Here is a 27,768-nt window from a genome sequence, read left to right as displayed (position 1 = left end):
AAATGGCTTGGCGGTAAGAGATTTGCGGACAATGAAGAAGTAATCGAAGCTGTAAATGGTTATTTTGAGGAGCTTGACGAATCAGTCTATAGAGATGGCATTAATAGACTGGAACACCGCTATGAGAAATGTATCAGCCTTGGAGGAGATTATGTTGAGAAATAAAAAAAAAAATTTTTAAAAACCTTGTTTTTCTTGGTCAGGCCGGAAACTTATCAATCCACCCTCGTAGGTTATAATCGTGGGTTCGTTGTTACGTCCTAAGTTTTTCTTTTTTTTGTACTTCAAATATTTTTAATTTAAATTCATATTTGCAATTTTAAATAGTGTCTAAGTTAGTAACAACAGGACCAGTTTACATTTTACCTGGGTATTCACAGAACCCTTATAAACTGGAAAGAAATGTTGTATGGCGATTGTGCTCACATTTAATGATAGGGCTTTCCATATTCTGTGTTATATTCAGTTTCTAGTTATTCACCCCCGCTAAAATAATATTCACCAATTTACCTGTTTGTAGATATAGTTGCATAGTACATTAAGATTCAGACATTCAGATTTCATCTCTCAAACAAGTAAGTTTTGTTCCAGTAACCACCCAAAAATAGTTTTCTTTGTTGGACGAATTTGATAGTTATAATTTAGACGTTGAAGTTTAGTTTTTAGTGATTAGAATAGAAGTTCAATTAAATGTTTTAAATAAAACAGTGAATTTTAATTCTTCATCGAAATCACGATCCAATTTAACTAGTTGCATAAAATTAATTTGGCGTGCAACGTACAACGTTTGTACATCTTATTCAAATAAGATCAAAACTTGTTTCTTAAATTCAGAAGAAATAAATCATTTATTAACATGAATTTACTTGAATAAAATAATTCGATGTGGTCTGTATTCTGTCCAAATTGCCAGACGCGGATCGCGATTTCGACCTTTTTAGATCTCATCATCGCATCGCAGTAAGTAGATATCCATATATTTAAATGGACCTTGTTGGAGCATACGTAATCCTAATATGTAGCATCGAAGTACAGATGGCGTTTACCGCTCCTTTTGTGGTATTTTCTAAAACGCGTTGTTAAGACAGCAGGTAAAAGTTGGTCTGTGTTCTGTCGGAGCTGTCTGAGACGCGCTGATGAGATCCAGAGAGATCGAAATCGCGATCCGCGTCCGGCAGTTTCGACAGAATAGAGACCACTTCGAATTATTTTATGCGATTATGGTAACGTGCCTATCACGTTGAGGTTAGCTACGCCGGGATTCGTTTCAGCAAGTAGATATCCATATATTTAAATGGACCTTGTTGGAGCATACGTAATCTTAGAACGTAGCAAAGTACTACAGATGGCGTTTACCGCGCCATTTGTGGTATTTTCTACTTAGAACTAATTAAATTTCAAATGAACCAGCATTGATATTAAACGGAATAAAATTCAGTTCTTTTCTGTTTGGTTTGAGAGGATTCGCAGTGATCAAATCGTTCAGCAAAGTCATCCTTCATTGTTTTGATCGTTCTTGTGAAGCAACCATTAGGTCATTGTTTTCATCCAGGTGATTCATTAAGGTTTGGAAATATAGTACTTTGCCCATCTCCATATCTTCTGCCAAAAGAAGCAACTTATTTCCTTAAATGAACCGCGGTTTGTCGACTCCTAACTTAGACAAATGTTGGTACAGGAATAACACTGTACATACCTATAAATAAGATCGGTAAGTAGTCGTTAACTTAATTATCGGAGTTGATACGAACGGGAGGGAATTCGGCATCACCGTGAAAATAATATAAAGAAACCTAAACCGCACAGGTATCCTTAAGTTTTTAGAAACCCTTGCAGTTGTTCATCTTTAATATTCCAGTTGGTAGTGATCGCAAAAATCAACTAAACGCATTCATTACTGGCGATTGCAGTATGCACGCAAGTGTGAATTGATTACACTCGCGACAGTAGCCATTGTAAGTAGCGATTGTATAGTATATGATAAAAGGACACTTAGTACCCGGAACCCTATTTTCTCTATAGTGGTTGTATCACCTAGTATGAATAGGTTCAAATAAATTTTCTCGCCGTTATAGATCCGTATTGCGCGTATACGTAATTAAGCCGAGATTGGATCAAGTTAGCCGAGAGCTAAATGTCCATATATACTACGACCGATATCGATACATGGCACACTGCGGAAGAAAAATGTGCTCTTGTGGCAATTAGAACTCTTTGCGCAATCATGATACCATTGAAACTGATTGATTTATAGTCAACAATTGATGTTTATGTACGTATAATACACATGGAAGGAGAGACGACATAATACAAACATACATACATACATAGACATCAAGTGAGCTGCCGCTGACACGTTTCGACCTTTTGACAAAGCCGAGTAGTGGGTTGATTTAATAATAGTAATAATAATAATAATAATAATATTGATGATGATGATAATAACTGACGTAGTGTCGTGTCAATAGTAAGTATAATTCAGTTTGTTGACTGCTCGAAGCGCGTTGTTGATGCCAGTTGTCGGTTGGCTGTTTGGGGCAATTATTGCTAATGTATTGGACGAGATTGGTTGATGGATGGCTTGTGCACGTCGGAGGTTAATCGGGAAAGAGTTATGGGCATGGAAACTTGTCAGATTGTTCTACGAATAGCATTCGTACCCGTATGGAAAACATTATGATTTAGAAGTATGTGCTCTCCGGTTATTTTGTTGCTCGGTCATTCTACGAGTACAACCGTGACATGCGTAGGAACTGATATTCCTGCTTCGAAATGTTATAAATTAATTGCATGTGGATCAATTATATTCCAGTACATGTGCGACAACACCTTTTATAGTGTCGTACAAAGTTATTGCTTCTGTACAATAATACATTTATGACAATGTTTCTAAAGCAAATAAATTGCTTTTATGCAAAATACTTCAAATTTGGTGAATTCTTGTTACAAAATTGACTTTACTCCTTATTAGGAAACACTATTACCATCATCCGGGTAGTTTTTATATGCGGGGGATGGTGGAAACCTGGGACGTTACGTTCAACTTCCTCATACCTAAAATTAGGAAAAAATCGTACTTTCGGGGCAGATGTACGTTAAAAAATTGGACCTAATAGGGACCTAGACGAGAAAATACGGTCCCTTTCCCGAGAGTTTGTCGACGATACTTTCTGTTTCTTTTCCGAGAGAGAATGCCGTATTTTTTCTTCCCTTGCATTATTATTCTGCTTCTTATGAGCTTTTTCAGTGACTTCGGTAAACATTTGGTGGATGCGCCGGAACAGAATTGTACGTGTTACATTTAAATCAGTACAATTAAACTGTAATTGACTTTTTACAACTATTGTCGATAATTAGAGTAATGTCAATAGTATTTTATAATGCAGTTTACATAGTTATTAAATATCTTTGTGTTGGTTATTTGAATGCCAGAGATTTTAGTTAACTAAAAACAGACTTACACACGTTATATAACCCAATGGATTTATAGGCTTATTTTATTATAATTATATATTTTATTATCGGCAGAAACTGAAGTTAGGAGGGTAGAGGTAGACCTAGATTAGATTACTGTTCGCAAATAGTTAAGGATGCGTTGGTATTTTCTAGAACGCGCTGTTAAGACAGCAGGTAAAAGTTAGTCTGTGTTCTGTCGGAGCTGCCTACGATGCGCTGATGAGATCCGAAAAGATCAAAATCGCGATCCGCGTCTGGCAGTTTCGACAGAATACAGACCACTTCGAATTATTTTATTCTATTATGGTAACGTGCCTATCACGTTGAGGTTGGCTATGCCGGGATTCGTTTCAGCAACTAGATATCCATATATTTAAGTGGACCTTGTTGGAGCATACGTAATCCTAGAAAGTAGCATCATACTACAGATGGCGTTTATCGCGCCATTGGTGGTATTTTCTACTTAGAACTAATTAAATTTCAAATGAACCAGCATTGATATTAAACGGAATAAAATTCAGTTCTTTTCTGTTTGGTTTGAGAGGATTCGCAGTGATCAAATCGTTCAGCAAAGTCATCCTTCATTGTTTTGATCGTTCTTGTGAAGCAATCATCAGGCCATTGTTTTCATCCAGGTGATTCATTAAGGTTTGGAAATATAGTACTTTGCCCATCTCCATATCTTCTGCCAAAAGAAGCAACTTATTTCCTTAAATGAACCGCGGTTTGTCGACTCCTAACTTAGACAAATGTTGGTACAGGAATAACACTGTACATACCTATAATATTTAACTTTCCTTGTATCTTCATTTAGGCAGTCTCGAAAGGCTGAAAAGGACCTTCCGCCCTGCTAATAAGAAGATGAGAATGAAATACCAACAGGTTAGCACGAAATCGTGTATCCCGCTTGAGACCTTCAGCAAATTTTTATTTCCATTGATGAAACATTCGTTGCAATTGGTTCCAAGTCGAATTAAATACGAAACAGTCCTCGTATAACGAGCAAACGATGTGGCTGGTGGTTTGGTTGGCTATGAAGGCGCTAGAAGCAAGATATCGTTTGGTATAGGTATATAAGATGTGCTCAAGCCGTCATCGTGACTGTCTACGTTCACGAACCATTGACTGATGGGAATATTATTTTTTTAAGTCGACCTTTCGCGTAACCTTTGGGCGCTTTTGTTGTTCAGCTGCGGAACTGTGTTTAACAAGCCGCGTTGCCACGTTAACTTTTACGATCACCATTTTTAACATGATCACGTTTCAAGTCTCCTGTCACTGTTCAACGCCGATCTGGGGCGGATTCTTATGCATAAATAAGCGACACCGTGCATACAGTAACGCACAAAATTAACGATCCGTGCGGTTAATTACTGTGCAAGTAATAAGCACTCCTATGTAGAGTTTGAATTCTAATTTTTTTTATTTTTGAAGACAATGGAGATGTCTGACTTCTTCTGGTTTCTGGGACACGTAAGTGGCGTATTTATATTCAGTGTCGCCCATAAGCAATTAAATATAACAGTCCCCATCATCGGCATTTCTTCACATATTTGCTATGTTATAAAAAAACATTTATTTGGACCTAATTTTCTTAAAAATGTTTCTTCGGTGACGTGTAAAGACGCAAATGAATCAATCAAATTCGACAGTTTCATAATTCTCTTAAGACTGTGCTTTCTAAATGAAAAAGCTAGTGAATTTAGTACTGCTTAGGAAATCGCAATTGGTGGGCGCGGCGGAAAAGAACAGATTAGAAGCGTTTGAAATGTGATGTTACCGACGAATGATGAGGATACTGTGGATAGAGGAGGTTAGAAATGAAGAGGTATTAAAAAGAGTAGGAGAACACATGACTCTATGGAAATTAATGAGAAATAGGCGAGAAATGTTGATAGAACGCTTTCTCAGGCATGAAGGTCTAGTCAGAGATATATTAGAGGCAGAAATGGGATTTGGGAGGGATAGAGGTAGACCTAGATTACATTACTGTTTGCAAATAGTTAAGGATGTGGGATGTTCTAGTTTTAGGGAAATGCGAAGATTAGCTCAGGATAGGAAGGAGTGAAGGTGCGTGTTCAGCCAGTCTTAGGACTGACGACCTTATGATGATTAGGCAATTGCTCTGCCGAGGTAACTTTTTATTTTTCAAAATATACTTAAATATATTCGCAATGCAATGTTGATGCTATTGATAAGACAAGGTATATTTTCGACATCTTCATAATTATTTTGACTTGATTGATGGACTGTGTTAGGTGTAATATCTGCAGTTCTTAGGAAATCTCAAAATATCTAAACATCTATAAAATTAGCTCTATCATCAGGTAAATTAGTTTTATTTAATTGAGCTAAACTGCCTTATTCTTTCATTATATATTTTTTTCATCGTTTTACTTCTATTGTTTTTATTACGCTCTTCTTATAAACAATATTCCCTTAATACGAGTTATCTATAGGTATAATACAGTCATATTGTTACATTTTTCCTTTACCTAGATACTTTTTACTCAATTGAATAATTCTTCTAAGCTTTTACATGAAAACGTATTTATACTTTTAAGCATTTTTTCAATCTAAAGTTTGTCTACTATAGATACTCGTCAAGCCGCCCGCGCTGTATATCAAATGACGAACGAAACGCGGTGTCCGAAACGTTATTGCGTATTCTTCCGACGTTTTCTTATAAACACGTTTAGTTAATTTGATTGGTGTGCAATCAGGAAAACACACTCGATGTTTATGATTTTGACATTGAACCGATAGATCGGAATGATAAGAAGGAGAATTATAAACATGGGCGGACCTTTACGTATCTGTAGGTATTTAAGTTGAGAGCATGTCGTGATCCGGGGGAGGGATATATCGCCTCTGAATAAATTATGAATGAATGCTTTGATATCGAATCTAACGCCAATGTTATTCACACTGAATACCATACCACCAACTTTATCGGTACTTGACCTTCCAGCGGTCAAGTTAATAGAACTGTTATAATACCCACTCATATGTGATAAATACAATAGCCGTTTCGTTGCAATATTTGTGTTGGTAGGACAAAAAAGAGAGGTATGCCGAAGAAAGGATAAAAGAACATTTTAAATCATTTAACTTTTTAAAAAATCGGTTCAGCGCAACTTAAATGAAGATACACACTCTATAACCTCGACAAAATTTTTTAATGAGGCTTATGATTTAATTAAAATGAATTTTAGAGATGTAGGGTGTACAGTAGTAATAATGCCAGAAACGAGGCAGGGGTCATTTTGATAAAAAAGGCAGATAGGTGGAAAAAATATTTAGAGAACCTATACGTAGGCCATGAGTTAGGAAGATAGTGTAGAGATAGATGAGCTAGGTTATCCCATAATGAGAGAAGAGTTCGATGTAGCATTAAAAAACCTAAAAAAATATTAAAGCGTCAGGTGTAGATGTGAAACAGGGGGAAATTCTAAAACATGCAGAGCAAGAGGTTAGAGATCGTGTGTTTAAGCTAGTTAGTCACATTTACGAGACGGGGAAAGTCCCAGAGGATTATAAATAGAACGTGACAGTAACCATGCCTAAAAAGAGATGTGCGGATATGTGCGTCAAAAATTTTAAGTAGAATTGTACAGAGGTGGATGAAAAAAGGGACTGAGGAACTATTAAGGGAAGATCAATTTGGGTTTAGAAGAAATAGAGGAACGCGGGAGTCCATTCTAGCTTTACGTGTAACAATAGAGAAAACGATAGAAAAAAGAAAGGGTGCGTACATAGGATTTGTATCGGACATACCGATCATCATCAGACATTTTTTTTTAATAGGTAATAGTCCAAAATCATGATCTTAGTAGTAGGTACAGTACAGGTGATTAAAAAACCGGAAATAATCACCAAAGGGAGTTTATTATTTCTTCCCTCCAAACGCCCTAATTAAACTTTCTTCGAGATAATATTCATATAAAATAAAGACCCCAAATTAGGATCTGTGTTCATCAACAATAATCGATACATTTTATTAATGAATACCGCTTTCAAAATACCTGCATAATGTGCAGAGAAGGTCGGGGTAGTACAAGTAAAATGACACAAACAGGGTAATATTTTATGTTAATAAGATGAGCATATAATAGTTACCACGTCACAATACCAAACCCGACGGTTGTCAAGTCATCAGAATCAAAGTCACATTAAGTCGACCGCTCACTGAGCGAAAGCTAGTATCTATAGGATACCCAAGTCATGATTTTACAGAACAAATAGTAGGCATGGTGTCTGAATCCAGAAATTATAATTATATTATTTATTGACATTCTTTGTTGACGATTATTAAGAGAAACAATTTGTTTCTGACACTGGTGTAGAACTATCTATAATTATAAAGAAGTCAAAAAGAAATTTTTAGAAATGATTCTTTTAATAATATTATAGTTTTAATGACGACGGTAATCTATTGTTATTGCAACTATTACGAATGGCATAAGATTCGCTGTTTCTTAAATAAATGATGATAACAAAAAAATTCTCTGCGTCACGATCATGATTAATCATCTCAAATACAAATTCTCATATTTCACAGTTCATGGCGAAATTTGGTTTCTATAGAGATGAAAAACTTAGCTTTCTAGGTAGAAACAATAAACAAAACTAAAGAAATTTTGTAACTTAAAATAAAACGATTAAACGATTTCACAAAGATTTCAATGGTGGTTTAGATGAGAAACCCCTTTTGAGCGTTATTATTACCACGACTACATATATTATAAAATTTATTTCTTCCTTTATTTTCATTATAAACTGTGTTCGACAATTTTCTTTTAGGTTAGCGTTGTAATAATAATAATTACAAAATTAATAATTTTGGGTATGTTTTAATCATAGATATCGGTGTATAGTGACTGAATGTATCCGTTTTGGAAGTCTATTCAAAGAGACCTCAATGATGAGTCAAGCGAGAAACCTTTGGAGCCAAATATTATTTTACTGGCTTTGTTAGGTACTCACCTCTACACTACAAAAAATTGTAGATAAAGGTTTTCCTCAATAAATTAGTGCAGTTTCCTTTATAAATTGGCACAGTTTCCTTAATTTTGAATTCGTTAAAAACACTTATATTTGACCATGTTTTTGACAATTTTATTCACAGTTTTGATAACTTAAATAAGATTTTTTATCAATTTTATGAATTTCTTCGAAGAGACTTCAACGGTGAGTTAAGCGATTTAATAATAGTAATAATAATAATAATAATAANAATTACTATAAAACATTTCAGTTTAAGCCTTTCTTCCTTAATACATTAGTACAGTACTTTTAAATTTGGCTCCTAAAAATTATTAAATTACATTATTTTTGACAATTTCTTTCACAATGTCAACAAATTGTGGAAAATAAACCAAATTTTCCCTATTCTATTACTAATATCAAGTATTTAAACGTTGATATCGTTTTACAATGACTAAATTTATCAATTTTATGAATTTCTTGGAAGAGACTTCAACGGTGGGTTAAGCGAGAAACCTTGCGGACGATATTATTTTACTGGCATACCCATCACTTGCACGTTTAATTACTATAAAACATTTCAGTTTAAGCCTTTCTTCCTTAATACATTAGTACAGTTCTTTTAAATTTGGCTCCTAAAAATTATTAAATTACACTATTTTTAACAATTTCTTTCACAACTTCAATAAATTTTGGAAAATAAAGAAGAATTTTCCTTATTTTGTTACTAATATCAAATATTTAAACGTAAATATCATTGTAAAATGACTGAATGTATCAATTTTATGAGTTTTTTCGAAGAGACTTCAACGATGAGTCAAGCGAGAAACCTCGCTATCATTTTAGTGACAAGTACTAGATACTCATTAATTATTACTAGGGTTCAATTCCACGTTTGTTTTAATTGTAATACAAATGGAAATACTATCTAATGATATATATATTATGGAATTGTAAATTGTTGTAAATACCACTATATACTACTATTATAACAAATGGAGAAATAAGTTTTATATTTTGTTACAGAATAACGTCACAACGTTATCCAGCACAAGGAAGGAAGGAAGTTCTACCAAAGCTGAATGGTGAGTCTTATTAAATATTTAATTTTCTTATAACAAGGAAAGTACTGTATTTTTATTTTTGCTACTGAGTAATGAACGTTTTACATTCGCGAAATTTTTAATGGTCTCGTAAATTGAACTGTCAATGGTGATAGCAATAGTAAAACTGGTATACAGGCAAAGTGTAGTTGGCAGGATGTGGGACCTTTAATTGACTTTACCCATTATGAATTCTCCAATATGTTATTTCTAAATACATTACATTACACCTTTTCTGTAATAGGTGTATGTATATACCAATTTTAAAATAAGAACAGAAAATGAGTCTCGGGATATATCAGAGGTTTAACCTACTATAGAAAAAATTATTTCTTTTCAAAAATAATTTCAGAAGAATGACATAACTTAATACATTGTGTTCAATGGCCAAGATTAGGTACTAATTTAAATTATTTAATTCTCCTTTCTCGTTTGTAATTTCGTGTAGAATTAGAAAAAGGTGATTTGAAGAGCTTCCCCTTCATGTTTGCTAACTTGACCTGCTCGACATTTTAACATTATCCATAAGGTTGAGGTTAATTTCTTTCTTGGAATAGGCTATAGGTAATAGGCGCCAACTAGATGTATTATACATAGTACAGATCCTTTTCCAAGTGATAAGGATCTCAAATTGAAGGCAGCTTTTACGTACTGTGCGGATACAGAACGAAATGGGCAAGGTACCTACATAAATATCCTTACACACATGGCGTTAAAGTTCCATCGGAGTTTTGACTTTAATTTTGTAACGATGGATTGGTACATTAACTAAAAGGTCGGGGATGTTTTCGAGACGTGCAGCAATTAAACGTCTTCAAAGTTGCCTAACGCTCATTTTTCTTTTTCATCAGACAAGGAATGGGTCGGTGGTCGGCAACGTTTTAATAGCTTCTTGTGGCGGTCTAGTCGGAGCAGGTGATTAACAGATGTCTAATAAAAAATAAGTTGGTTAACAGGATGGCCAGGACAACAACTGAGTTGATCTAAAACAGACACACATATACATATATATATGTACAAATAAATCCGATGCGGTCAGGATTGGTAGATAGTTGTGGCAAGACTCCGCCTCATCCGAGGGAATGTGAAGAAGATCAAGGGGTTCCATATAAAAACGACGACACCATGTGTGGCATATGAGCCGGCTGTTTGCTATATACATGTATATATATGTAGAGAGAGAGAAGGACACAGAACACCTAATTCGTATATATACATATGCAGTTACGTGTTTCGGCATGTGGAAGATGCCCAACAACGGACAAGAAATTGGCAAAACTTGAGCCATTATTGACGACGTTGCGCGCCGACGAAATGTGTTTTCGGTTTTTATTATGCGGTCGCATATGTGAACAATGGCTTCTACTTTTCCAGTAGGAAAAAACGCCTGCTTCGTTATTAGACACGGCTAAGGAGAATTGTTGAGCTCGTAGATACGTAAAGAGGTCCCTGTCTCTCTCACAATCATAAAAAGAAACGCTTAGTTAGGATTGTAAATATTCTCCAGGGTGAAATATGGTTTCGTAATTACTTCTCACTCTGAATCTAATTATTGGTCACATCAAGTTTCCATCTGAAAAACAATTCCAAACGGTTAATTTTGCTATCGTCGATTACCATTTCAAGACAATCGAGGAGATATGTTGATTTTGAAATAGAAAAATTTAAAAAAAAGATTTCTGACATTCAAGAGGATTCTCTTATATTTTTATTCTTAAATTACTTTCTTCCTTGCTGATGTCTATTAAATACACGCTTATCGGGCACATTGGCAGCATTTTTCTTTGAGAAGTTTCACTTGCTTTGATTTTGGGCATCGTTTTCTAAGATCTAATTTTGCCTCGACTAACAACCGCAAGTACCAAAGCTCAATATGTCGCTAACATATGGTCCTTCGAGCCGAATAAAAACTGGTAAACATGATGTATAATGCCCAATACTACAATATTAGGTTAAACCAAAGTTTATAGGTTAAACTTAACGTATAAATACCTATTTACTAGCTTATTTGTTTTAGAGTTTTCGTATCCCATGAAATTCCCTTCCCATTTTTGCTTTTGTGTGACTGACACTTCTCAATTCTCATTAGTAATCTCCATTAATCGCTGAAATCAGTCTCCTACGGGCTTTTCATCGCCTGCTAAACTGAACATCTTCGGGTCTCATCTGATGTACATCTAATAAGTTGAACATTTTTCAAACCAATAGCAAGCAGGATGTAACATAATCATTGTTGGATTCGAAATGTGGACGGGGTTCAGTCGTCATGAGGCAACACGTTTTACGAATCCATTTCATTGTTCGTTATATGAAGTCCGTCCAATGGGCAAAACAAGTTCGCGTCGTAAAATATACATTGATAATAATCAAGTAGCCGTCCGGGTCTCTGTACTTATATATAAATACACACACACACGCGCACGTGTAGACACACGAACACACAGTCAGTCCGCACCAAGACTCAAGTACTTAAATGAAACCATTTTATATTTGCTATAAATTAGCCTTTCAACTGCCATCGCGACGTCGTTGTTGCGAATCGTCGACCGGCCGACCAACGTTCAAAACAAAGCCATAAAACCGCGAACGGCAAAAAAAAAAGGACGACAGCCGCGGCCCACACATACACACTCGTACACATGTGGCCGCACCAATACCGTTCAGTGGCGTGGCGTCAATTTCGAAAATGGCGAGCCATTCTACAGGGTGGTCCTCGCCGTAACATCAGTCGCAATTATTTCGTTGGAGCGTAGCCAAAAGGATCTCACTTTCAAGGGCCAGGTGGGAAATTCTGTTTGTTTTGTCGAGAGAGCGCACGCGTCGATGAACTATCTAATATTTAGAAAATATTGGAATCCCCGATAGCAAAAAAATTAAAGACGAGGAAAATTGAAGGAAAATAGTTTTCCCTAAATGGTTTCTGATGCACATTGTGACCAATTAAAAGACAGAGGCAGGAGTCTAAACTCAGTATGAAGTACATCAGATGACATACTAAATAAACAAATAAGATTTTATATAAATATAATAATGAGGAAAAGGACGTGGAAGAATGCACAGTGGAAAATTTAAATGTTTAACAAAAACGAACTCGAAACTCGTTCAGTAATAAACATCAAGGAAGGAGAGGCTACACAGTTTGAAATTTTGAGATGATACTTTGTATTTGATTATTATATTAGGCTAGAAACTTATGTCAATACTCCGTTGTTTTTCCGCATGTTTCACAGTCTTGGAAAGGTATGTCACCGAGAAATAATTTTAGGAGATACCTAGTTGATCATCAGAATCAGATTTTATTAGATGGAAGAATAGAGCAGATAACATACTTCAGAAACCAATAGCTTTAGTGTTTGGTACGTTATTACATTGGCTAATTGCGGTAACTGCGTGAATACCTTTATTGATGACGCATTTCCGCGGGTCTCATATGTAGTTTTCGAAAGATGTATCACCGGGAAATAATTTTAGGAGATAGATGATCATCAGTAATAAAAAAGGAACAAAATATTTTGTCAGAAAGAAGAGGACAGATAAAATAGTTCAGAAGGTATTAACTCTTATATATGGTTTAGTTGTTATAGCATTGTCTGATTGCAGTAATTGTGTAAATATTTTTAAGTATTATGATGGTCGTGATACTATAACCAATAGATACTTATAGAGAAATCGAATTGGTTTGGTTTAGAACGTTGATGAAACTTATTATTAGATACTACATAGATTGTCGAAACATTGAGAGGCATGCAAAGCAAAGCAATTTCGTCAAAATGGTTGTTAAGAAATTGTCAAGCTTGAATCAATATATCTAGGCTTTTTGCAACAGCAGTTTTTCTATTTTTTTAGTCACTTATAGTCAAAAGCAGAGAAATTCACAATTTATTAATTTGGGTACATTTTGTTGTTTATAGAAAGTGTCAACTTGAATCGTAATAAAATTAATGAAATTTTGTATAATGTTTATTAATGTGCCAGAAATGCTTCAAAAAAGTTGTTTTGATTACATTTCTCTGCTGTCTTTGTGTGTAGGTACTCACTTTTTATCAAAAGAACGCAATTCGTTCCTTTTTTAGATTTTCCAAATATCTTTATAAACGTGCCAAAAAAATGTGTTCTTTATTAGATTATCACGTAGATTAAAAATGGGTAATTTACTCATGCAGCCACATTTCTTAAGGAGCATGTTATGTTTAATGTATTCTTCTAATACATAGGTATGTATCTCCAAATTTAACGCAGGATTTTTTTACAATAAAAGTGAACGCTTATGTACAAGGTTTCATTGAAGTAACACCCTTAATCCAAAGTAGGTCTCATACAGGTGATGCCTATTCCTGTGATAGTCCTGCAAAGGTAAGTGGAACATTTATTTTTATTTCAACCATGGGCGTAGCGGGATATTTTTCCAAGGGGGGCAGATTTTCAATAGCTGTAAGCTTATATAAGTTTAATATCTTTGGTTTCTACGTTTTTAAACTTGTGGCGATATCGTTAACCCCCCATGCTCCTACCTATGGTTTCAACGACTTTGCCGAACGGTCGGCAGGACCCCTTTTCCTCGAACAATTGTACGCCACTGATTTTCTTCGCGGCGTAAGGATCGTTATATTACGGTCCTGATAGATTTATCACTCTTTCGGAAGAGAACTTGAACTATATTCATAAATACGCGCAGCTTAGAGTTATCGACTAGTTAATTGGCAGATTAAATTGTTTATGGACGAGACGTAAGCCGTAACCCAATCGCAGGCTGTTATTACAGATCCGGCCACGTTAACGAAACCGCCGCGAGTCGCTCGCTCACTTGTTCTGCGTTCAATTTCTTTTTTTATTACTTTTATTATTTCGCCTTTACTCGGAAAAAGCCACCGAACCGGCGATTATCGCGGCTTGGCAACCAAAACAAAACCCATTTTCGTTCTAAACTGTTGGGTATAGTTACCAGATAAAAGTTTAACGACATTTTTGGAACATTTACGTAATTATCATCGTTATAATTATCAACTGATTGTTGATACTAGATTACATAATTTTGGAAGAATATACATACTCAAAAAGATCCTTGAAAAGTGTTCATAACATTTGATCACATTGGTGGTACGTACAAGAAACAAATCGGAAGGAATTTAATAAAATATTAAACTAAATAACATATTAATTGTAGAACCGGAAAGTGTTTCGAAATAGGATAAACTCTGTTAATTTTCTTTTTAAATGAAGCAAAATGCAATAGGCCCACGCCCTGATTTGATATTTTAGTCTGTTAACCGTTCTTCCCCTATTTTCTATTCAGTTTTAAAATCAATTTTAAGCAGGAAAGTAGGGAAGTACACATTACAAAGGGAGTCGGACAAGGACACTATCACCACAACTTTTTAATCTATACATCGACAAAGATTAGTATATGTTTAGATTTGCAGATGATAAAGCAGTATTTGCATTTAACAAAGAGGGGTTAGCGATAGCCTTAAATTAAATTGATGATGTATTGACAACACCGTATTGTTTGAAATAAATAACAGTAAGACAAAAATACTGGTATGCAAGGGAAAAAAAAGCAGGGAAAGAGCGAATATAAAGAAAAATTAGAAATAGCTGCTAATTTTTGGTAAACGCGGCGCTGTACGGGTGCAAAACATGGATGATGGATGCGGCGAATAAGAAAAGGTTACAAGCATTCGATATACGTGGTATTATAGCGGAATGATGAAGATACCGAGGATAGAAAACGTTAGAAATGAGGAGGCATTAGAAAGAATAGGAGAGCATGCAGAGATCGCTATGGAAGTCTCTAAGAAATAGGCGAAATAGATTGATAGCACACCTTTTTAGGTATAAAGGGCTAGTTAGGGACATACTAGAAGCAGAAATAAAAGTTAAAAGGAGTAGAGGTAGATAACGATAATTAGAGGTAGGCATAAATTAGATTACTTACGAGTAGGTAACGATGTGGGATGTTCTAGTTGTAGGGAAATGCGAATAGTAGCTCCAAATAGGAAAAAGTGGAGGTGGGTAACGAACCAGTCCTAGTACTGACGATCTTATAATGATGGTTTGTAATCAATGCAATAACGACTTTGATATTTTACTATTCTTTTAATTGAAAAATAACTCTTCATTTCTCTTTGATAACGGAGAACTTTTCAGAGAAAATACCTCCAACATTATGAGAAAAATCAATAATTTTTGTTCTGTTGTTAAGAATAATAACATTATCCATTATCCAATTCATTCTTATCGAACATAAATTTTAATGTATGAAGTTTTACTCATTTACAAAATCATCTCAACGTTTTGTAAAATGGAAGTTTTATAAAAAGTTTTTCTTTAATCATTTTCCACTTATAAGTCCCGGTATCCTAGATCTGCATAGCAATTTAGTGAGGCAAGTTTAATACTTATTAGCGTCACTATATTTTGTTTGCAATACTTTGGTAAATAAGAGAAATTTCTGAATATTGTCCTTTTGGTGTTATATAAAATTCAATTAGTCAATATCGCTGGTATTATGAGAGCGTTTATTACGCAGTTAATAATTCGTTGTCGATCGTGGGTTGTAATGAGTAATTTTCGACAACCAAACGACGTTTCGTATCGGAATGAGAATTTAATTATTGGTTGTGCGTAACTTAAGCGACAAGTATAACTTCTCAAGTATAGGTACTGGTCCGTAACGAGTAATTTAGCCACGGCGTAATCATAACGTGCGAGCATTTTTGTGCCACGTTGAGAAATGTTCGTTCCTCACGCACAATTTGCATTTGCTCCTTTGGCCGGCCGTAAAAGCGCCTTCGCACACAGGCCACAATTACTTCGCATTGTTCTTGTATAAATGCTATTTAAAAGTCGTTAAAGACATCACACGAACGCGCTCGGTTGGTATTGTTAATGATTGGGCCCCTTTAACAAACAATGAGAAATCATTTGTTTACTAGGTAAAGCACTTCATTTTCTCTTGCTTTTACTCTTTGACGTTTCGCGATCATTTACTGCGAAAAAGAACATTTTACTTTTTAATATATTAGGTACTTACTGACAACCAGCAAATAATTACTGGAATCAGCGATTTAATGTACGGTCAGGATTCGTCATTACCACTTACTATAGTTGTTATTTTCGAAAATGCCAATCCTTTGAATGATTTCTTTAAACCTTTCGAAATTTAACGCAGGATTTTTTTACAATAAAAGTGAACGCTTATGTACAAGGTTTCATTGAAGTAACACCCTTAATCCAAAGTAGGTCTCATAGAGGTGATGCCTATTCCTGTGATAGTCCTGCAAAGGTAAGTGGAACATTTATTTTTATTTCAGCCATGGGCGTAGCGAGATATTTTTCTAAGAGGGGCAGATTTTAAATAGCTGTAAGCTTATATAAGTTCAATATGTTTGGTTTCTACGTTTTTAACCTTGTGGCGATATCGTTAACCCCCTTTTCCCTACTTATCAACGTCTATGGTTTCAACGACTTTCCCGAACGGTCGGCAGGACCCCTTTTCCTCGAACAATTGTACGCCACTGATTTTCTTCGCGGCGTAAAGATCGTTATATTACGGCCCTGATAGATTTATCACTCTTTCGGGAGAGAACTTGAACTATATTCATAAATACGCGCAGCTTAGAGTTATCGACTAGTTAATTGGCAGATTAAATTGTTTATGGACGAGACGTAAGCCGTAACCCAATCGCAGGCTGTTATTACAGATCCGGCCACGTTAACGAAACCGCCGCGAGTCGCTCGCTCACTTGTTCTGCGTTCAATTTCTTTTTTTATTACTTTTATTATTTCGCCTTTACTTGGAAAAAGCCACCGAACCGGCGATTATCGCGGCTTGGCAACCAAAACAAAACCCATTTGCGTTCTAAACTGTTGGGTATAGTTACCAGATAAAAGTTTAACGACATTTTTGGAACATTTACGTAATTATCATCGTTATAATTATCAACTGATTGTTGATACTAGATTACATAATTTTGGAAGAATATACATACTCAAAAAGATCCTTGAAAAGTGTTCATAACATTTGATCACATTGGTGGTACGTACAAGAAACAAATCGGAAGGAATTTAATAAAATATTAAACTAAATAACATATTAATTGTAGAACCGGAAAGTGTTTCGAAATAGGATAAACTCTGTTAATTTTCTTTTTAAATGAAGCAAAATGCAATAGGCCCACGCCCTGATTTGATATTTTAGTCTGTTAACCGTTCTTCCCCTATTTTCTATTCAGTTTTAAAATCAATTTTAAGCAGGAAAGTAGGGAAGTACACATTACAAAGGGAGTCGGACAAGGACACTATCACCACAACTTTTTAATCTATACATCGACAAAGATTAGTATATGTTTAGATTTGCAGATGATAAAGCAGTATTTGCATTTAACAAAGAGGGGTTAGCGATAGCCTTAAATTAAATTGATGATGTATTGACAACACCGTATTGTTTGAAATAAATAACAGTAAGACAAAAATACTGGTATGCAAGGGAAAAAAAAGCAGGGAAAGAGCGAATATAAAGAAAAATTAGAAATAGCTGCTAATTTTTGGTAAACGCGGCGCTGTACGGGTGCAAAACATGGATGATGGATGCGGCGAATAAGAAAAGGTTACAAGCATTCGATATACGTGGTATTATAGCGGAATGATGAAGATACCGAGGATAGAAAACGTTAGAAATGAGGAGGCATTAGAAAGAATAGGAGAGCATGCAGAGATCGCTATGGAAGTCTATAAGAAATAGGCGAAATAGATTGATAGCACACCTTTTTAGGTATAAAGGGCTAGTTAGAGACATACTAGAAGCAGAAATAAAAGTTAAAAGGAGTAGAGGTAGATAACGATAATTAGAGGTAGGCATAAATTAGATTACTTACGAGTAGGTAACGATGTGGGATGTTCTAGTTGTAGGGAAATGCGAATAGTAGCTCCAAATAGGAAAAAGTGGAGGTGGGTAACGAACCAGTCCTAGTACTGACGATCTTATAATGATGGTTTGTAATCAATGCAATAACGACTTTGATATTTTACTATTCTTTTAATTGAAAAATAACTCTTCATTTCTCTTTGATAACGGAGAACTTTTCAGAGAAAATACCTCCAACATTATGAGAAAAATCAATAATTTTTGTTCTGTTGTTAAGAATAATAACATTATCCATTATCCAATTCATTCTTATCGAACATAAATTTTAATGTATGAAGTTTTACTCATTTACAAAATCATCTCAACGTTTTGTAAAATGGAAGTTTTATAAAAAGTTTTTCTTTAATCATTTTCCACTTATAAGTCCCGGTATCCTAGATCTGCATAGCAATTTAGTGAGGCAAGTTTAATACTTATTAGCGTCACTATATTTTGTTTGCAATACTTTGGTAAATAAGAGAAATTTCTGAATATTGTCCTTTTGGTGTTATATAAAATTCAATTAGTCAATATCGCTGGTATTATGAGAGCGTTTATTACGCAGTTAATAATTCGTTGTCGATCGTGGGTTGTAATGAGTAATTTTCGACAACCAAACGACGTTTCGTATCGGAATGAGAATTTAATTATTGGTTGTGCGTAACTTAAGCGACAAGTATAACTTCTCAAGTATAGGTACTAGTCCGTAACGAGTAATTTAGCCACGGCGTAATCATAACGTGCAAGCATTTTTGTGCCACGTTGAGAAATGTTCGTTCCTCACGCACAATTTGCATTTGCTCCTTTGGCCGGCCGTAAAAGCGCCTTCGCACACAGGCCACAATTACTTCGCATTGTTCTTGTATAAATGCTATTTAAAAGTCGTTAAAGACATCACACGAACGCGCTCGGTTGGTATTGTTAATGATTGGGCCCCTTTAACAAACAATGAGAAATCATTTGTTTACTAGGTAAAGCACTTCATTTTCTCTTGCTTTTACTCTTTGACGTTTCGCGATCATTTACTGCGAAAAAGAACATTTTACTTTTTAATATATTAGGTACTTACTGACAACCAGCAAATAATTACTGGAATCAGCGATTTAATGTACGGTCAGGATTCGTCATTACCACTTACTATAGTTGTTATTTTCGAAAATGCCAATCCTTTGAATGATTTCTTTAAACCTTTCGATGGGAAGTGTTAATATGAAGTGAAAATCAACATTTCCTTTTAATATATCGTGCCTAATTTCACGCCTTAACTATTTAACCGATCATTATGAAATTTTGTACACACAAAAAGGACATAGGGTACCTTTTATCCACTCCTGATATATATAGGGTTGAACGGAAAGTCATTCCGTTTTTTTTTTGTGGAAATAAAAGACAGTTTTCNCCTTTCTGTAGTAAAACAGTAAGATATGTCGAAAATGCTGCTTATCGCACTCCATATTTAAAAGGGCACCAACCAAAAACTACTGCGTAGAATTAATTGGAATTTTTGACACACAAGTCTTGCTATATGAGCTCTCAAAGCATATAAAAATTATACGATTTAAATGTGAAGTTGGGTGCAAAAGAATACAATTAAATCCTCTGTCGGGAAAAAACGAAATGACTTTCCGAACAACCCGATACATAAGTTAGTTTTATGTGGTCGTCAATGATCTTTAACATGTGTTTAAAACATCAACAAGAACGAAGCCGCCGGTAAAACCTATTGCACACCCATTGTTAATAATACAGAAAAGGACATAGGATACCTTTTATTCAGAAAAAAAAAAATACTGTTGTCAAAGGACAGGAAAAATTAGATTTATGTGGTCGGCGATGATTTTTGACAAGTAGTTAGGAAATACCACAAATGGTGCGATAAACGCCATCTGTAGTACGATGCTACATTTTAGGATTACGTATGCTCCAACAAGGTCCATTTAAATATATGGATATCTATTTGCTGAAACGAATCCCGGCGTAGCTAACCTCAATGTGATAGGCACGTTACCATAATTATTCTATTCGATATGCCGGTAAAACCTATCATGAAATTTTGTACACATATTGGCAAGGGGTATAGAAAAGGACATAGGGCCTTTTATCCAGAAAAAAATGCTATTCCTAAGAGATAGACAAATTAGTTTTACGAGGTCATCGATGATCTTTATTACGTATTTCGTACATCAACGCTAGCAAAGCCGCTGATAAAACCTAGTAGACATACATATAATATTATGACAGTTACATTTCTATAAATTGAAACTAATGTAAATATTTCTTAACGATAACGTCCGTTTCTTCGTTTTTACTAAATTGTACGTCCGTGCCCACCTAGTGAAATATCTGCCTCTACGGAATACATTACTTTATTGTATAGGGATGTTCATACGTGCATATATGTATGTATTGTGTACAAGTGTACGTACGTTTAAACAAGTATAGAGATAGGAAATAAAAAATTAAGATCAAGATAGCTTTGACACAGCACGACAAATCATCGAACACGTTTAGTCGTAGCAGATATATGTACATGTACAGTATATTGACTATACATTTTCCCCTTTGTGTTTGTCTGACCTCACATAATCAGCATCGTGTGGTCCTTACGTCTACGAGGCACGTCGAGAAAATGTAAAATCAAATAGATTGGAGCAATAACTTAACCCAAAGCTAAGAATCTATTGTAATGTTGGTGAGTTTAACAAGATTAACTTCTAGGGCTGATAACGACAAAAACTGTTTATTTACACTAATTATTAAAGAGCTTAAAAACACTAATAAATTATTACTAAATTTAGGTGATGAATTATTCTATTTATTTAAACAACTGTTGATATATCACTATTCACTGCGCTATTTATTTCTCGATTCACTTCTGCAACGGTCAATTTATTTCTTCCTTTAAATACGCTTTTGTTTACTTTCTGGAACCTTCTGGAAACATCCGGATAGTTTATTTTTTCTTTGAACTGTTTAACTGCTTTCCCAGAACGTAGGTACGACACACACATTTGCAAATACGGCGTACATGAAGAAAGGCGCCCGCGGCTAGTCGGCGAATCGATAAGTCGTTCACACACACGTGTGCCCGATCGCACACAAACACTCGTGCTCGCTACACTGTAACTCCAAAAAAACGTCATGATTAATTAAGGATAGAATATGCAACAGTCAACTGCGCTGTGATCGACTGCACATCAATTTCGGTATTACTAATGCTCTTACAGCTCGCACCGTACATTAAAGCAAGTTTATCCCAAGTATTCTTGTTTACAACTATTTTAAGGGGCTAGTGTAAAAATATTGGAAAGTTTTGTTTACGTCATTAACATAGTATGCACGAAACAATTTTAGAAAGTAATGAAAGGTAACAAGCGTCCTGATAAATCGCTCAAATCGCGGATTTTTTGATTACATTGGCCAATTTTGTTGCCCTTTTCGTGAGGTTTTGAATAACTAATAGACACAAATACCTTTTCAAATAAGAGATAGGTATGATTGTAATTTCAAAAGGACGTGTAGCAAGAGTCGTTAATTAGCAACAATTTTAATAATAAAAAAAGAATATAAAAGTATTTTTCTACAAGTCCCTGTATGAATGCATACAATACGACGGACATGTAGTTGTACAACCGAGCAAAAGGATATGATTGGCATTTACAAGAGACAGATTTAATGGAAGATAAACTGGTAGTATGCATAAAACATTACTTATTGTTCCGTGACAAGTGCTGACGGGGTGGTTGGATCCTCTCCCTTATCGATACAGGCTCGAGTAGGAGGTCCGTCTTTATCTGATTAACGATACGGTGAAGTTATAGAGAAATTTATGCCGACTTGCTAATCGTTACTCTCTGTCTTTCTCGGCACACCAATCGTCCTTTCAAAATGTTCAAATTCAATTCGCGACTGCCTTCATCAGGTATCGGTATCAATAAGATGCAATTTTGTAAACAATTATACGAAGTTACAGGCAGAGTTTTTTTAAGCAAAGGACAAAATTACTGGTACGCAAAGGAAAAAAGGGTAGAGAAAGAACGTATATTAAAATAGGAGGCAAAAAATTAGAAGTGGCTGATTTTAGGTTTCCAGAAGGTCAGATAATTATCATAATAATTTAATTACTATTTGAGATATGTATGGACCGCGGCGCTGTACGGGTGCGAAACATAGACGGTGGCCGCGTCGGAAAGAAAAGGTTAGAAGCGTTCGAAATGTGGTGTGGCGAATGATGAGGATATCGTGGATAGAGAAGGTTTGAAATGAAGAGGTATTAGAAAGAATAGGAGAACAGAGGATTCTATGAAAGTCAATAAGAAATAGCCGAGATAGGTTGGTGGGACACGTTCTCAGGCATGAAGGTCTAGTCAGAGGCATATTAAAAGGAGAAACAGGAGTTAAGAGGGGTACAGGGAGACCTAGATTAGAGTACTGTTCGTAAATAGTTAAGGATATCGATTGTTGTAGTTTTAGAGAAATGCGAAAATTAGCTCAGGATAGAATAGAGTTAAGGTGCGTGTCAAACTAGTCATAGGACTGATAACGTTATGATGATGATGATGATGAACTCTTGACTTGACTCTTTACAACGTTATAAGATGATAAGTTATAAGAAGCCAAGTGTGGTGGTACAGGCGAATGATGAGGATATTGTGGATAGAGGAGGTTTGAAATAAAGAGGTATTAGAAAGAGAACATTAGGAGAACAGAGGACTCTACGGAAGTTAGGAGGGATATAGGTAGACCTAGATTAAATTACTGTTCACAAATAGTTAAGGATGTGGAATGTTCTAGTTTTAGGGAAATGTGAAGATTAGCTAAGGATAGGAAAGAGTAGAGGTGCATGTCCAACCAATCTTAGCACTCACGACCTTATGATAACTTGGGGTTTGGGTTTCTCAATATAATAACGATGATTCATAATTATTATCATTATTTTTGAGAACTGTACCTATAACGATGTTGAAAACGTTTTTTTTAGAACTTACACTTACCGGTAATATAAGACGATCCTTTGATATTTGAATTTCGGATACCGCTAGTGTTGTTATTTTAATTGGTTCTTTTCATCGTCTATTTCTGAAATTATTTCGTTCTTTAAATGGGTTTGCTACCTACCTGTCTTGTAGGATTGCTAGATACCTAGACGGTGTTACAAAAAAAAAGCTAATAGAAGTTGGATTCAGGAGGTAGGTAATTTCGTGATACATAGAAAACACCTTAATTGAAACCACAGTTGTGCTTCGCGTGTAAAAAAGAACGTAATAAGTGATATGATGGCACACGCATCGTCGATGGGCAAAAAGCCATCGTACTAGTGTAGCAAACAAACTTGTTTCTGGAATTTTGCCGTCTTGCCGGACTCAAAAATATTACGTCGACTTTTTCTCAGGAGTGGATTATTTAAGTCGACAACTTGTTTCACCGGTTGTCCAAACTGAACCGAGCAGAATTATCGTTCAACGAGAACAGGCTTCTTATATGAAATGTCTCATTTTGAATTGATAGGTTTTACGTCTTAACTTGCTTTTCTTTTTTCCATCGAAACATTAAATTGCTTCTCTCCTTTTTTGCCAGCTTTACCAAAATTTGAACCTGTATTTCGTATTTAGAAACGTGGACTATTTACCATATCTGTTTTCCAAAAAATTAAAATGTTTTCAGTAGATGTCCACCTAAGGAACTGTAGCAAAAAATTAATAGAAATTGCAACGTGCACAAGATAACCCAAGCAATGATCAAAACCTAGGGTTTTCAGACGGAATAAAGAAACTGGTCTCTCTGTATGATATCAGTAATAAAAATAAGGCGTGAAGGCATTCATTTGTACCGTCTGTATTCCAACAGTGTGTTAGGTTCCCGCGGAGAAACAAAAAAGGAAATCGATAATTATAATTATAATATTAAAAGTCTGGTATATCGCGCAGTATTCAATAAAATCAAGGTATTGCTAATATGTGTACTCCATAAAATATACGATCATATTTAGACGACATTCCTTCTCATCCACTTGCCAGTAGGTAATACACTTCCAGCTTGCGCTCAAATATTTTTAACAAGCAAGCGAGACGGTTATATAAAAAGAAATAAATAATAATGTAATGTTGGTACCAAAAAAGGGACAGGAAACCTTAATTGAGGAAACATTATCCGAGTCACAACGTGAAGAATGAGTGCCCAGCACCAACCCTATATATGGAGTGTAAATAACACATCAAAAACAGTCGCAACGGAAAATGACTTCATTTTTTTTCTGCCTTATTTGGCCGGTAGGTAATTACATTGTAGTACTTCGAAGTAGTGTGAGGATAAGTAATAATATTTCATCATCATCATCAAGTTAGGAGGGGTAAAGTTAGACCTAAATTAGATTACTGATCGAAAATAGTTAAGCATATGGTTTGTTCTAGCTTAAGGAAAATGCGAAAATAAGCGCAAGATAGGAAAGAGTGTCCAACCAATCTTAGGACTGACGACCTTATGGCGATGATCATCCTCAAATACCCCTTCATGTCTTAGAAAATGTGCTGTTGAATCCTATCACTCTTTATTGATTTCCATAGTGCCCTCTGTTTTCATACTCTTAATGATACTTCATCATTTCTATTCATGAGTTTTCACCATCCCCCTAAAATATCACACCTCAAAAGGATCTGACTTTTTCAGATTTCTAAATTAATCATTCTCGAGTACAAAAATGGAAATTTTATTAGCCGAAAAATGATTAACCTAAAGCTGTTTTCACACACTCCGGCAAAGCAGACGCCGGAGAGGTATCGACACCATAAGAATTCTCATTTTACACAATCCGGCCCGGCAAGAAAGCCGTTCCGATCACCGGAACCGGCAGCCGAATTCGGCGTTGCACTCGGAATGCCGGCGATCAACAAAGAAAAATGCAAGTTGATTGGTTATTATGTTAGAACCTGATGCTGTTGTCAGAGAGGCGGCGACGAGATAATAGCGAAAATAATAGATTATTATTCCTATCAGCTTGTTTTTTATTGATATATTAGAAAGAGCGATGGGATAGTGAGTAGAGGTAGAGGACCCTGGTGTGAGTCAAGGTCGCTGACTATTTTAAAGACAAAATGGAAAAACAAATTAGCAGCCAGTAATACTTTATAGGTTCCGGTAAAAAGCCAGTGTGTCTAAAAACAGCCTAAGTAATCAAACCATTCACTCATACAAACTTTTGGCTATTCGGGGATTCCCAGACTCTCTCTTCTGACTCTATGTAAGACTGTCAGTAGTAACTAGACTGAGCTTTTTTAGTTTATTTAGTCCTTTAACTACATTCTCCACATTAAATTAAGGCAAGATATATTGGTACCTGTACACAAATATGAATTTAAATTAGGTTAATCGTATGAGAATGAATAATAGGTATGCACCTACATAACTAATAAGTGTTACGTTGAGGCGGTTCTTAGCAAACTGTAACGTCATAGTTAACATAAATATTATATGTACTTATTATAATATAGAGCAGCTAGCTAGACCGGTTGCATGTTGCCTGATGGTGGCGGCCATTTTGAATTTTTCGCGTTTTGAATAAATAAGCTATTAAGTTTTTGTGGGTCGGTCAGGAGTACCCCTGTCGTAAATAATGTTGTTTTCCGTCGCTGTTATCCGATAATGGTTCGCTCAGGTTCGTTTTTTGTTTCAAACACACATCACCGACTGTTATTATTTTTATTGTTTCGGCGTCTACTTTTGTTCCGTATAATAACTAATAGAAAACTGTTATTTAGAAAATTATTGCAAATTCTCAAATATCGACCTGTCAGATGTCAGCATAAAAACATTGAATCTATTTTTAATAAATTTGTTTAGAGCAGTCAAATCACAATTAAGTTCATTAAAATAACCATTTTGTTGTCATTTAGATAATAAAAGACAAATTAAAAAATTAAAGGAAGATAATTTAGCACTATCTGATTTTGCGTATGCCTTATCTACAGTGATTTCAGTTTTGAGAAAAGAATATATACCAAAGATATCCGTAACATTAAATAAATTCCAATATGTGAAAAATTCATTATTACTCATTTATTCATAAGATTGTGAAAATTTTTTATTGTATTTATTTACACATTTCTCAAAATCTAGTAATTCAGTACAATAAAGCCTACTTAACATTAGTTTACTTACCCTCCACTGCATTAGACGGTCTCTAGATAATGAGTTAGTCTAACTGTTAAATAATAAATCAATCGAAAGTGCCCTAATACATTACACGGTTTGCCTTTCCTGTGTGTTGGATTGTTTTAATGTACCTAATAATATTTTTCAACTGTAATATATATGTACCTACCCATGGGAAAGTTTATATGCTAAAGCGCGAGAAAAGCACGTAATAATACCTTCAATCCAAAACAGAATTTTCCTTGTGAATTAATAAACATACGTGATGAAGTTTGTTGGGTTTTAATATTTATTATTGCGTGAAACAAAGTGCTCTAATTCGTTTATGATTTCCGTGCTTAATTTAGACTTTGAACATGGTTGTTTCCAGGACGGTACAAAGTCGTAGCTCTTTCTTTTTACTAAAACTTGTTTTTATTTTGTTGTCCAAGTTTCTAAAGCACTTTTCGACCTTCGGATTTAATTAATTATTCATTTAATTTTGCATAAGAAGGTTGACATCATAAAATAATTAAGTGAGTACTTATTGGGTTCAAAGACATAGTTGACAGTCTTATAATTTCCATATGGTCGTGCTGTACTGACAGATCAGTAGGTACTGTATGAAAATAAATAAAAGTAAAACTAAAATACTGGTATGCAAGGGAATAAAAAGTAGGGAAAGAGCGAATATAAAGATAGGAGACGAAGAATTAGAAGAAGTGGCTGATTTAAGATATCTAGGAAGTCAGATAAGTCAGGACGGAAGGAGTAGTAAGGATAAAAAGCAGAGGATAGCGCAGGGTCGTATCGCCTTTAATAAAAAGAAGTCACTTCTATGTTCGCGAACGGTTAATTTAGAAATTCGAAAAAGGTTGCTAAAGGGGTATGTTTGGAGTGCGGCGCTGTACGGGTGTGAAACATGGACAGTGGGCGCGGCGGAAGAGAAAAGGTTAGAAGCGTTCGAAATGTGGTGTTATAAGCGGAAGATGAGGATATCGTGGGTAGAAAAGGTTAGAAATGAAGAGGTATTAGAAAGAATAGGAGAACAGAGGACTCTGTGGAAGTCAATAAAAAATAGGCGAGATAGGTTGGTAGGACACCTTCTTAGGCATGAAGGTCTAGTCAGAGACATATTAGAGGCAGAAACAGGAGTTAGGAGGGGTAGAGGTAGACCTAGATTAGATTACT

The 27,768-nt window shown here is 35.2% G+C and overlaps 1 protein-coding gene across 1 annotated transcript in view; it reads left to right on the top strand.

Moving 5' to 3' along the window:
• Positions 1–27,768, top strand: part of LOC108732399 — a 175,877-nt gene that overhangs the window by 97,381 nt on the left and 50,728 nt on the right. The window contains exon 3 of the mRNA XM_025979446.1: positions 9,469–9,527. The gene's annotated coding sequence lies outside the window, so the exon portion shown is untranslated. The remainder of the gene's footprint in view (positions 1–9,468; positions 9,528–27,768) is intronic.

Source organism: Agrilus planipennis, unplaced genomic scaffold, assembly GCF_000699045.2.
Source record: "Agrilus planipennis isolate EAB-ADULT unplaced genomic scaffold, Apla_2.0 scaffold73, whole genome shotgun sequence".
NCBI classification, from domain to species: Eukaryota; Metazoa; Arthropoda; class Insecta; order Coleoptera; family Buprestidae; genus Agrilus; species Agrilus planipennis.
Note: the sequence above shows the minus strand (reverse complement) of the source record. Positions and strands in the feature narration are given on the sequence as shown.